At 43.0% G+C, this 9,246-nt stretch overlaps 1 long non-coding RNA gene across 1 annotated transcript; it reads left to right on the top strand.

The window, feature by feature from the left end:
* The first annotated feature begins 6,586 nt into the window (after positions 1-6,586).
* Positions 6,587-8,378, top strand: LOC104860136. Its single transcript, XR_779594.1, has 3 exons — positions 6,587-6,631; positions 7,350-7,549; positions 8,303-8,378. It is a non-coding gene; the product is annotated as an uncharacterized LOC104860136 (long non-coding RNA).
* Positions 8,379-9,246: the final 868 nt, after the last annotated feature.

Below are 9,246 nucleotides of genomic sequence, written 5' to 3'. Positions count from 1 at the left end.
GCCCGCCCCGCCCCGGAACCGCCCCCCGGGCCGGACCGGGATCCAGGTACAGGCCGGCCAACGCTGGACCCGAGCCCTTCGGCTTAGAACGCCGCGGTCTGGAACTTCGCAGATTTGCGAATTGATGTGAGCATTGAGTGAGTTTTGTGTTAATAATGGACATTAAGAAAGCAGGTTAAAAACACCACCAGTTAGCAAAAGGTGATTTACCAGCCCGCAGGTGCGGAAGAACTAGCTCTCCCGACGGAAGCGGGCGGCGGGAGCAACGCTGCTCACCGCTCACACCGCCGAAGCAGGCCGTCTGTTCCTAATAAAGGTCCTGGGACAACTGAATCAGAGTTTTTTTGGGTTTTGTACGGGGCAATCAAACTCCGGTCCTTGGCGCTTGCGAGGCAGACGGTGGAACCACTGAGCTAAATCCCAGGCTCTTCGGCAGTTTAAATAAATAAAAGTATATCCATTGTTCACACCACGTATTTTTTTTAAAAAAAATAAAGTCCCAGTGCCTTGGGAATCTAGTGCAAATACTTTCGGGGGAGAACAGGACAATTCTTTAATCTCTTAGAAAAGTTTTTCCACTGTGTCTCAAATTCCAGGGGCAGTAAAAGAAAAGCTTGATAAATATGATGATGAAAGTATTTTAAATTGTGGTTATATAAAAAGAACACGGAGTGAAAAGATAACTGACAAACTAGAATGTACTTGTAGCATGCACTGCAGAGAAAGGATTGACCTCCGCAGTGACGACTGCCTGGTCAGTTTGTGCTGCAGTAACAGTACTTGAGACGTGGTGACTTACACTGCACATCGGCTGGTTGGCCTATGTTTTGGCGGCTGGAAAGTCTAAGATTAAGAGGTCTGCCCTTAAAATTCATGGTCAATGGATGGTTCCTGACCAGAGTGCTCGTGATTATTCTATAGGGAAAAGGAGAGACACCAGATGGAGCCAGGCCAGCTGAGTGTCCCTGTGCCAAAGAAAAGAGTTGGGCCTTTACCTAATAACATAGTTAAGAATTATCCGAAAATAGATCAAAACCTAACTATCAGGGCCAAAGCAATAAAACACTGAGGAGAAAACAGGCATAAATCTGTGTCACCTCAGACCAGGCCATGGCACCAAAAATACAAGCAACAACTACAACAGCAGCAACAGAAGTAGGTAAGTTGGACTTCATTGACATTAGAAATACAGTGTATCAAGGGACACTTATAGACAGCCTATAGAATGCAAGAAAATATTCGTAAGTCATATATATAATAAGGGACTTGTATCCAGAATATGTAAAGAATGTTTACAACTCGGGAATAAAAAGATAAATAATCCAATTTTCAAATGGGTAAAGGTCTCAAGTAGACATTTCTTCATACAACTTTTATAAATGATGAAAAAGCACATGAAAAGATGTTCAACGTTATTAGTCATTGGGAAGTACATATGAACTGAAGCCATAAAGATACCACACACAGTAGGATGGCTATAATTATGTTTAAAAGAGAGGTGTAGGCAAAGATATGAAGAAATTGAAACACATACACTCGTGGGAATATAAAGTGGTGCAGCTACTTGGAAAAATTTGGGGGGCAGTTCATCAAAAGTTAAATACAGCCTGTAATCCCAGCACTTGGGAGGCTGAGGCAGGAGGATTGCTGTGAGTTCGAGACCAGCCTGGGCTACATACTGAGTTCCAGGTCAGTCTCAACTACATAGTGAGACCCTGTCTCAAAAAAACAAAACAAAATTTTAAAAAGTTAAATACAGAGTTACCATCTGACCTTGTAATTCTACTCCTTCTCTACCTAAAAGGGATTGAAGCATGTTCACACAAAAAAATTTATATGTGTGTGTGCGTGTGTGTGTGTGTGTGTGTGTATGAATGTTCATGGCAGCGTTATTTACAGTCTAGTTGTGAAAACAACCCAGATGTTCGTCAACTGGTGAATATACCAAAAAATGTGCTATATCCATGGATTGGAAAATTATTCAGCCATAAAAATAATGAAGTATTGATGTATGTTATGAATGGACCTTGAAAATAGAATACTAAGTAAAAGAGGACAGAGACAAAAGGCTTTGTGTTGTATGATCCCACTTATATGAAATATCCAGAACAGGCAAATCCATAGAATCCATAGACATGGAAAGTAGGTTAATGGTTTTCTGGGTTAGGAGCAGAAGTAGGATATACAGGGTTTCTTATTGAAAGTATAAGAATGTTCTAAAAATCAGTAAGATGCACATTTTTAAAGGGTGAATTTAACAGTATGGGAAATATATTTTCATAAAATGATAGAGGATAAAAAGAAAATTGCATGTTCATTTTTTTTTTAATTTTATAAGCATGAACCAGAACTGAAGCTTGGATCCCTACAGGGAAGGGTTGAAAACAGATCAGTAAGAACTGGTGAGTGGGAGAGGAGTAGCAGTGTTGAGACTCAGTGACATCTTGGGATACAGCTTCTGTGAAGCTCTGACTTTTTGAACCCTGGCAGTGTTTCGCACATGCACACACACACACACACACACACACAAACACAGCCAGCGGTGTGGAACAGGCCAGCATGGGATGTAGCTGGGACCGAGCCACTACGCATAAGTTACCTACATAACCACAGCCGGTGGGTGGGAAAGCAAAAGGCTCACTTAAGTAACTTTGGAAAATGGTATTTTGACTGTACATGGTAAAGCTAAAGACAAAAACTATACAGATACTGTGCTCTAGTTAGTACATTTGTTTCACAGGAGTATAAATTAGCAATTGTGAAACTCTTTTATCTCTATCCTCAAATTAAAATGTATTGTGAATAGTGAGAGTCAGGTTTGCTCCTCTTAGAAAAACAAGTTACAAATAAAGAAAGGGGGAGGCTGGAGGATAGGAATTGGAAGTGTTGGTATTAACTCATGGTTGCACACGGGCACAAACACACTGTTTATAAGAGAACTTAGATTGATTAACGCCCCAGGCTGTCCACTGAGATCTAGCATCTAGACCTAGCTTTCTAAATACTACTGTCCAATTTAAAACAAAAACAAAAAAAAAATCTTCTTAAAGAAATGGTGGTGGAGTTGGAGTTAAAGAAAAACAAGAACTTGGAGGTGCTCTGTGCTGTCACAAAGAAAAGGAAGTGTCAGAAGGGAGCCAGGAGCAAAATTGGAGTTCCCAATGTCCAGGATCAGGACAATTTGAACGACAAAATCATGAGAGTCTTACATTCTAGCCCATAGAATAAAATGGTTATTTAATCATAGTCCACATTGGTATGAATCAATAAACAGGACAGGGAGGACGTACTTCTTTATTGTAAAATTCCAATTAACAGACTTGGAAATAATAATAGAAACAGAAACCATTAGGCAAACATTATAGTCATTGTTGCAGGCAAGAATTACTGATAGATGCTAAAAGAAATGAGTGGAAGAATGATGAGAATTAGACATTTTCATAGACTCAAAAATAACTCCCCACAAGATATTTACTAGTGAAGAAATGTGGCAAAAACCAACTTATCCAACTGACCAGCATTAGCATCACTGTGAGAAAGACCTCTGTGCTTCTTAACAATGCGCTGAAGAGACCATTCCTTCATTTCTGTGGTAGCCTTGTCAGAATTGCATAACCTCAATCTGACCATCATCAGATGCCATCCAGGCCAAGGTGAGGGACATTCTACAAGTTCCTGACTAGTATTCTTCAAGTCTATGAAGACTAAGGAAATGTCACAGATTGGAAGAGATACAACAACTACATGTAATTTAGCTGCCCTGGAGACCCGAACAAAAAAAAAAAAAAAAAAACATGAGTGAGAAAACTCTTGAAATTTGAATAAAGTTTGTAGATGTGTTAGTAATACTTTATCAGTGTTAACATTCTTGTTTGGGATAATTATATTGTCAGATATTAATAGAAGTTACCTGGTAGCTCTATGGGAACTACTATTTTTACAACTTTTCTGTAAAAATAAATTTGTTCAAAATACAAGGCCAAAAAATAAAAAATAAAAATAGTGTTAATGCATGAACTTAGGAAAGCCGTAATAGAAGGGCTGTTCCTATGAAAAGCTTGGAGAATTCAGTTGGGCCCCCGCAAGTGTCAGTCCACAAACACAGTAACCCTCTGTCACTGCAGGCTGCCGGGTCAGTCCCTCTGCCATTAATCTCTCCCATTCCCAGACCACACCAGTGGAACCTGCTTTCCTTACAAAGAGAACATTCTGAGCATTCTGAACATTCTTTACTATTCGCCTTCAGGAAAGGCTCCTTATTCCCAGGCGCCCTCAGCCAGCTCCAGACTTCCTTTGCCCTTCCCTGCCACTGTGTTTTTCTCTTCTGTGTGCCACTGTTTAGCTGATTTCAATATTACAATGATGTGCTAATGTGGAGAAGTCTTTGTCCATTAGGATTTCTTCTAGAAGAAGTACCATGTGCATAATTTCTTTTAGAAGAAATACTTCATAAGCCACTTGTAGTAGAAAGAGGCAGACCTAGTGACGAAAGATAGTCCCTAAAGTCTGTTTCTCAAAGCGCAGAGGGGAAGGTAGCAACTCAAATAGAACTGTGGAGCTAACAAGACAAGTTTCCCCTGCACCAGCAGAAGTGAGAGGGGGAAAGTCCCTGGATGCTGCAGAGCCAGGAAGAGAAACTCTGAAAAACAAAAATCTCTGAGGAGGATTTTTTCAGTTGTGCACATGGGTGTGATGTAAGCTCTCAGCTCTTTGTCACAATGGTCACAGTTGTGACCTTGTCAGTGAACATAAGGCTGATTAGTGTGGAATGGGAAAAGAAGCCACAGACTGGGAGGAGAGCTGGCCTGTGGCCAAGGTCACATTAGAATGACAGGCCCAGTTTACTGCCCTTTCTGTATGTACGGTCCTACCCCATTTCCTTCACATACTCCCTGTATTCATCAAGACAAACTTTGAAGGGGGTATTGTTACAGAATTTTTATAGAGGAGGAAACGGGTTTGCCAACCATCACAGAGCTGCTCCATGGATGTGGTGGACTTCAGCCCAATGTGTCCACACATGACACTACCCTGCCTCTCCTCTTGTCGCAGTGGTATGTCCCCGACTCAGCCCTTGTGCTCCAGTGCAGTGTGCAGTTGGGACCATGGTGTGCAGTCCTCTGCAGGCCTGGAGGAAATGGCAAAGGGTGCACAGTTGCTGCGTCTGTAATGAAGACTCGTTCTAGGCCAACCTATGCCAATTAAATCCCAGCTGCTGGTGACAATGGGGGTCAGGAGGGGAGACCTCGCTGTCCTCGGCACTGATAAACTACAGTTGAAATAGAGCTCTGTGCTTCAAGGGTGAGCTGAATGCCGGGGACCTGCCACCCAAGATAAGTGGAAGAAAAGCCATGGTGTCACAAAGGAAAACCCAATGACCACAGCTGTCAGGCCTCATTGTTGTGTTTGCTTTCAGTTCCATAAAATGTGAAAGTAAAATGCATAGCTGGGAGAGGGAGCAGAAGGATGGATTCAGTCTTCTGAGATCTTGGTTTTTGTCATCCAAGCTAAAACTAGCACTGACTTCACTTATATCCATCCTTACATCCTTACATTTAAGACCTAAAACTTAATTTTTTGTCATTGTGCCAAAGGAGTTAAGGAGAAAGAAAATGAGTAAGTTAAGAGATAGTAAATAAGCAAAGCGTGTACTAGTGCATACCTGTAATCCCAGCTCTCTGGGAGGTGGAGGCAGAAGAATCACAAGTTCCAGTCCAGCCTGCTTGTGCAATTTAGGGAGAGCTTGTCTCAAAATTTTTAAAAATTTGGGGGCCAGGGATTTAGCTCAGTGGTTCCACTGCCTGCCTCACAAGCACAAAGTTCTGAGTTTGATCCCTGGTACCAAAAAAAAAATTTTTTTTTTTTTTAGTTTAAAAAACAAGGCTGAGGACATAGCTCAGTGTAAAGGCCTTAGGTTCTTTCCCCATTACTGAAAAGGGTGGGGAGAGGAAGAGGACAGTTGCCACAGTTCTGTCTGTATTTGGTTGAATAAAAGGCATAGAGGAGAGGATTCAAGATTGATCCCAGAATCAAGTTTCAGGTGGGAGCAGCTGGTTGGATACTAACAGAATTGAAAGCAAAAGAATACAATAAAGCCAGCAGAGAAGCCTGAGGCCACCCAGAGGCTGCGGAAGCGCAGCACTGCTGATCAGACTCTGCTGAGCTCTGAACTTGTCTATCTTGGAATCTGCGGCTGCTCCTGATGGCTGTGTACCACGGGCAGAGCCTGTGGAGCACCAGGCTGAGGGTGGTAGAGTGCTTGACTGCCAACTGCAGGCCTGGGTTCGGTCCTCTGCACTGCAAAAACCGGAAGAATAAAACAGCCTTGTCCAGTTAGGTAAAGCTCTGATTCTCTTGATAAAAAATGCCTTCCTCATTTACTCCTAATCCATGAGAACAACAATTCAGCAGCCATACCCTGTGTTTCTTTCTAGGACAGTACTCGTATTTGTAAGTCCATGCAACGTTGAGTGTGAAGTTTACCCAGCAAGTTCTATAGGCTTGGGGCCGAGCTCTGGAAGGAGAGCTGCAGAGAGCCCTGGAGGGAGAACTATGGAGAGCTGTTTCCCCCGTTTTGTTAATCCTCTGGAGCCATGTATTATCTGGGACAGAAATCAAGATCTTAGGAAGAGTGAGTAATACAAGAGGTTTCCAGTATTGGGGACAGAGTGTGCTTAACACCACAGGGTGGTACAAGGTCAAGGGGAAGAGGAGGGCCGGCTGCTCACTGTGGTGGCAGACAGTGAAAGGCCCACAGCCTACCTGACAACTTCTGAAGAGCTTTGACTTTTACTGAGCGAGGTAGAAACTGCTGTAGATATGAGCAGCAAGGCAGCATAACATGGTCTTATACTTTAAAGGACCCTTCTGACCACATGTTGGCAATAAACTGCAGAGGGAAAGGAATATGCAAGAAGGCCAGTGAGGTGGTGGCCGCTAGAGCTATATGAGAGATTTGGGGTCAAGGCAGCAGAGTGACCATGATAATGTGCAGCTAAATATCAGGCACATCTTGGTGGCGGAATAATTTGCTAATGGGCTGAATGTGTAATGAGAAAAAAAAGAGCCAGACTCTAAAGGATTTCCACTCTCAGTGGGTAGAAAGATGGCAATCCCATTAACTAATATGATAAAGGATTCATGCTCAGAGATTTGCAGGATGAAAAGCATGGATTCAGATATCAACATAGTGAACTCAAAATGCTTGCTAGTCATCTGGAGTCCAGAGGTCGGTCCTGGCTGGAGACTGGAACATGGTTGGTCCTTGAGGTCAGCCCCCTAATCTAGGTGTGATTATGGACCAGGAAGAGGGAAGTGCCAAGGACTCACTGAAACACCCCAATATTTAGGGAGTTCACCTTGGAGAGATTCATCAAAAGAGCCGGAGTGGCCAGTGACATGGGGAGAACCAAGAAAGAGTGGAGTTTCTGAAGTCAAATAAATAAAAACATATGTAAAGAATCATCTATACATCAAATGTCATGTGTCAAGGAAGCTGAGGACTGCAAATTCATCCTTGAAGTTATTAGTGGAGACAAATGTTGAAATGGTAAGTTAGTGGCGATTCTTCAAAATTCTTCGTATGGAGATTCTTCAAAAGATTAAATTCTATTTGACCCAGCTATTTCCTTTCTAGTTATCTTCTCAAAATAGTTTCATATTACAGGGCTACATTCACATATTTTATAGCAGCATAATTCATAATAGTTAAATCTTGGAAGCAGCCTATATGTCCACCAACAGATGACTGAGTAAATAAAATTTAGTATTTATACACAATGGACTACAACTCTGCCATAAAGAAAGATAAACCTGAGTCATTTGTAGGAAAATGGTACTGTGTACCGTAGTATTAAGTGAAATGAATCAGACACACAAACTTGAATATTATGGGAGAAACCCAAATTATCAATAAAGGGCAAAATGAAAGATAATATGAAATAGGGATATAGGTCTTTGTCAAAGAGGAAGGGGATCAAGGGATGGAGGGAGGGGGAGAAAAGAGGAAAAAAACGGAATGAAGTTATATTGTGTGCAGGTAACAACTCCACACAAGGAATGGAAACATCACGTGCTGCAAACATGGACTAATAAAAGTGAATGGTAAATTAGCTGGGAGGATAAGCATCTGAACGATAAGTTAGCATTGAGGATAAATGAATGTTAAGGGTTCTCAAGGCACTCTGGGAAGAGGGATTGGAGATAGAGTTTTCTTTTTTTTTCATGAAGAGGAGCAGAAAAATAGGATAGTTGCTGAGAGATTGGGTGTTTTGTTTTTTCTTCCTTTGCTTTTGCTATGGAGAAGTCCTCAAGTCTGTGTGCTAATGGAGTGGAACTGTGCAATGCAGGAGAAAACCCTGCAAAGAGGCCCCACAGGAAGGTGAGTAGCAAGGTCCAGGACACAGGTATACAGGTCAGCCTCAGGACAGTGACTCCCAGTAATAGCAGGGCAGGAACAGAGACCAGTGTAGACCCAGAGTAGATAGTAAACGGGAAGAGTGCAAAACTAGTCAGTGAAACAGAAAGCAAGCTCGGGCAATGGCAATCGTGTTGCAAGTGTGTGTACCACCAACTCTTTCTATATGTATGTCATTCTGTTGCTCCAAAAGTAGTCCTCCACCTTCTCCTTTAACACAGTTTCTGGGACCAATGGTCATGTGAGCTGGATTCAATTTATCTTTTAAGGCAAAAATCATAGCCCTACACTCAGTCAGCTGTCTTGCACATGCGGCCTGTGCATCTGAAAGAACCCACCCATGCCCTGGAAAGGTGATTCAGCCATGCCCTGTCTGGCTGATGCAGCCCTTTCAGCAGAAGTAACTGCAGAGAGCTGCCAGCAATACAGGCATTTACTTTGTCTTCACGTCCTGCGGGACGTTAAAGAACATCTCTCTAACAATGGCCTTGCATCCTTCGCAGAAGGTCTACAGGGCTGAAATAGTGGCAGTCAGCCGATGGAGTCAATCCCACAGAGACAATAGGACACCTGCAAACAGGTGAGGCAGTGACAAGGGACCATGAGGACGCCTGCCTGGCAACCCAGGGCCCCCACACAGCTGGGCCTCACAGGCGGCTCCTGAGTTTGAAAGGAGCAGGGACCCAGGAGAGGACCAGGTGGTGCAGTGAGGTCAGAGGAAATGATGCCAGAGGAGGAAGCATAGGGGTGAGGGCCAGCCTGGGCCTCAGAGTCCTCAGGAAGCCCAGGCCTTCTCTGAACCACTTGGCCAACTCTGTGACTTGGGTACA

This window comes from Fukomys damarensis, unplaced genomic scaffold (assembly GCF_012274545.1).
Source record: "Fukomys damarensis isolate Sample0158 unplaced genomic scaffold, DMR_v1.0_HiC HiC_scaffold_7, whole genome shotgun sequence".
Lineage (NCBI taxonomy): Eukaryota > Metazoa > Chordata > Mammalia > Rodentia > Bathyergidae > Fukomys > Fukomys damarensis.
Note: the sequence above shows the minus strand (reverse complement) of the source record. Positions and strands in the feature narration are given on the sequence as shown.